Source organism: Aegilops tauschii, chromosome 5, assembly GCF_002575655.3.
Source record: "Aegilops tauschii subsp. strangulata cultivar AL8/78 chromosome 5, Aet v6.0, whole genome shotgun sequence".
Classification (NCBI taxonomy): domain Eukaryota; kingdom Viridiplantae; phylum Streptophyta; class Magnoliopsida; order Poales; family Poaceae; genus Aegilops; species Aegilops tauschii.
Window position 1 is genome coordinate 72,536,271 of NC_053039.3, and position 4,719 is coordinate 72,540,989.

Genomic DNA, 4,719 nt, shown 5'->3' on the forward strand with positions numbered 1-4,719 from the left:
GTGTGCATACGTGAAAGGGGCGTACAGGGGGGGTATGCGATGGAGAGAGAGATGCTCTTCGTTTCTCTTTATTATGAGTAACTTTGTATATAGTATAAAAATATACAAATTCACAGTGCGGAATAAATATCATTGTGGGCACCATGCAATGCAAATTAGCGTTCGTACTTCTCCATATAACTTTGTAATGTTGTATATATGTAGAAACTCTAAAATAATTTTTTGGCCACACTTCATTCAAAAGGAATGTTGTATGCGAAATAAACGTGAAGACAGGGCTTTTTAGATCAATGGGGTACGTGATGTAACATGTGTGAATGTGTAGTTGATGCATTTGGCGGGGCCTAGAGAGGTATGTGTGTGTATTACATATTCGAGAGAGGCATGGATAGAGGGGCCGACGCGGGGGGGGGGGGGGGGGGCGTGGGAGAGGTAGCACGAGAAATGAGAGTGGTCTAGAGAGAGACGAATATGACGTCACGACAAGAGATTCCATTCCCTTGAGTGTGTATATGCAAGGGGGGGGGAATAGAGGCACGAGGAGAAATTTTCTGTGTGTGTGGTGTTTGTGTTGGTATGTGTGGGTGTGAGAAGATAATGAGACGTGGGGGCAGAGGGTGTGTCACCGCGTGAGGTCCAGTGGGTCGAGGTGAGGCCCTTCGTTCGGTTCCGACCTGCGCCACATTGGTCGGCCCGTGACGCATTTAGGAAGACCCATGGATGACTAGTCGTACAAGACAAAGATAGCAGAATTGTGAAGGACTCCATGTTCACTGACAAAGCCGGCTAGGATTTGTAACCCTAGGTTCTCGGACTAAGGTAACCCCTTTATCTCTGATATTACTATTCATCCAACCTAACTTTAAGGGGCATCCTACAGAATGCTCTGCTAGAATCATACTCGTCGATTAGGAAGAGAGGTGTGAGACAATGCGTGAGAGACAGGCGTAAAGACAATGTGCGTACATGAGACACGTAGGCAGGTCCATGTATATAGAAAGGGTCGATGAGGATTGTGCGTCTGTATGTTTGCGAGAGGAAGAGTGCTTGTGATAAAGGTTAGTGAAACAGTTGTAAATGGTTACGAGAGGGAGGGAGGGTTATATCTAGAGCATGTGTGCGAGAAAGACACCTCGGGAGAGAGTGTGTGAGCATGTGTGAGAGACCACCGATGGAGAGTGAAACTACGCGTAAAAGACTGCTCTACACATTGATTAAAGATATAAATTGTATCCAAATATTAGGATGGGATCATGATATTTGCAATTCGCGTAAGGAGCGGTCATTGATCCATCAGACATCTAGATTCTATCGAATTTGAGCATGTCTATGTTATTATTCGACACAATTGATCCACATAGTTAGTATTTTGAACTCCAGACAATGCATCGCTTTAGCAATCGAATGTAAACGTGAGTATAGTTCATGTTGTGTGTGTAAAGCACATTATACATACGAAAGTTACACAATGGACATTATAAATAGCTACCTATGAACTAGCATACATTTGAATTCAACTTAAGGTGGTTTAAAAAAATCGAATTCAACATGAAGTCCATTAAATTATTTGAATTTGATATCATGGCATTTGTAAACCATACCTAAATTATGGGGGCACCAATCTTTGCTCTGATTTTGTACATAATAGCATATGTAGTCGTGTACAAAATAGATTCAAATTTAGCTCCTCCATTCCAAAATAATCGTAGTTATAGGATTTTCGTGTCAAAATTTCAAAAAGAAGCGGATAATTTAATGAGGTTTTCAAACATACAAGGTCAAATATAACGTTGTCTATTTAGGTCAATCCTCATAGTTCAAGAGTACTATAAACGTGAATGCTTGTGTTTCAAAATTTCGAACGAAGCGCCAAAAGAGCCTCTACTCGCCCGAAACCGCGTGAGACCAATGTTTGGTAGTACAAGGAAATTACTTTTCTAATAACTCCGACCCGTGAAACCTACCGGCCCGACGTCCAAAGGTCTAAACCAGGGTAGGTTTGTAGCTTCATCTAGACGCCACGCAACCGCATCCGAAAAACATTCATACACAATGGCCGCCTAAGCACACATGCGCGCGATCAAAATCGCTCCCGCCCACTATTTGGGACACCTGGGATTACCATCCTACCCCCGACCCGCAGGTCCGAAATTTAAGAGGGGGGCAAAGTTTGTACTTTCCCCAAATTTCAAGCAAGCGCGTCCCATCTTCTATTCAAAAAAAGCCAAAAACAAGCGCGTCCCAGACCGAAACATGGTTCCCCCACCCGTCCGATTCCCCATTCGTACTCCGTGGGCGCCAAAACTACCTCTCCACTAGCCGCGAAACCCTGACGTCCTCCATCCGCCACCCCATCCCACCCATCAACCGCCGCCCTCCTCCATCACGCCAGAGCCGATACCCCGACGTCGTCGTCCACCGCAACCTCAACCGCAACGCCCTCCACAGCTAGTAGTTGAATCCTAGGCCGAGCCGTCCGTACCCGAGCCAGTTCAACCACGCCGTCATGCGCCTCACCGCTGCCGCTCCAACTTCACCACCCTCCACCGCACCGGAGCTGTTCCTGCTACGCCGTCCTTCGCCGCCTCGGATCTGCTTCCCCTCCGCCGACATACGGCCACGGCAACATAGTCAACAATTTGGCCATGGGTTCGTCCAAGCCTGCACCCTCCAGAACATCGGTTTCCCCGGTAAAAAGAAGAAGATCGACGCAACATGTGGAGGTGACCACACCGGCAACCGAAAAAGGTACTCCTCTTCCCTTACTCGTGCAAATCTTACGTCTCTGCTTGCACGGTATTCATCCCATAGAAGACACTAGTTGACCGCTTCTTCTTGATACTAGATGTTCCTAGTAACTCGCGATGCACAAGGTTTCTCCTCATATACTATTTCACCTTAGCTAGAGGTCCGCCCCCCTGAATTTCAATTTCTAGCCAGTTGATTCCCAATTAACGGAAGCATTCCCCAGCGTAACAGGCGCTAGCACGCCTATTACGCCGGGGAAGCAGCGCCTTGGTGTTTATCTTAGGGGCGTGTGCGGCCTAGAGCTACTGGCGCCCGATCTGGATGTCGGCCGGGATTAAAGGGATGGCCTGGGGGCGCTGCCAAGCACGGCGGTGGTGTGAGGTCGATGGGAGGGCGGGGCCGCGGAGGCAGGGGTCTGGGCCGGTGGTCGCTGGCGGTTCAATAAAGATCGTCAACAGTGACTGGCGGGAGGTAGACGAAGGCCATCTGCCCGTTCCTTATAGATCAGACGGTTCATTAAAAAAATCGACTGACCTATTTATTTTCAGTCGTCTGTTATCTTAGATATGACCACATGTGGTGGTGTGCTGGAGGAGTACCTGCATTTCCTGTGCTCATATATTACAAAATCATACGGAGTAGAATCTAATTTTGTTCGCCATGCAATGTTGTAGAGCTATCATATGTCTCCTGTCATTTATTTTCCAGCCACCTGCTATCTGCTACTTTTACAGTGCACTAGTTCTGCACACACTTCACCCTTACTCTCACTATTGTGTTTTTATGCAAGGGTATTTCAGACTCTGCTGCCATGAGAGAAGCCAAAAAGAAAAGAGAGAAGTCGGTCCAGCTTCGTGTGCGGGTAGGCAAGACACGTTACAGCTCTATAAAGGGTGCCGTGTCAGCAGATGGAGACGGTAAACGTAGCTCTGGAGTTGATGACCTCGCTCGCAATGAACCACCATCCCAGGTGCTTGCTTTAACTTCGCGGTGTCATATGTGGTTGCATGTTCCATATGGTGTCTAGCTTGTATTCGAAAGGCCAAAGTCGGTAAGATAAGGAAAGATATTTTTTTACATGAACCACCATCCCGTGAGCACCAGAAGACAAATAGCTAGTCAGGGCACTGGCCGAGCCAGTGACAAGCCCAGCAAAGATAAGCATCACCTGGAAGCCAACTAAAAAGCTGCGATGGTGGCGAAGCAGCCCGCCTCCCACCAGGCTCTCAGGTCCTAGATGATCATGCTCACCACTCCAGCCGGATGTCTAGCTTGTATTGCTTCCAATTTGGTTAAATTGCATCTGCTTAGCTTACAAATTATACCTTTGAATATGACATGCCTTTCTGTTTTTGGTACATACTAGTACATCTGTGTATTAACCATGTTCTTACATCAAACTAATGTTCTTGTGTATCCCTCATCAATCACTTATGACGAGGCAGGCAGGCAAGGGGACTACTCCTCATTTAAAGAATGCAACGTCGGCCTCCAGACATGATTCTCAAGAAACAGAAATGCTAGATGAAGATAGTGAACATAGCTCTGTAGTTGATTACAGCATTTCCCCTACACTAGCATCGCAGGTGCTTGCTCTAACTTGGCAGCGTGATATGTGGTTGCATGTTGCATATGGTGTCTAGATTGTAATTCTTCCAATCTGGTTAAACTGCATGTGCTAGTCTGCTTAGCTTATACATTATACCTGTTAATGTGACATGCCTTCCTGTATTTAGTACATAGTACATCTGTCTATTAAGCATGTCCTTACATAAAACTATTGTTTTTTTGTATCCCGCATCAGTCAACATGACGAGACACCTTTAGTATATGCAGTGCGATATTAGTTGCATCTTTCATATGATTTATAGCATGCGCTGCTTCTAATTTGTTGAAATTCCATTTATGATGGGACGCTTTTAACTTGGCAGAGTCATATTGGTTGCATCTTTCATGTGGTGTCTAGCTTGC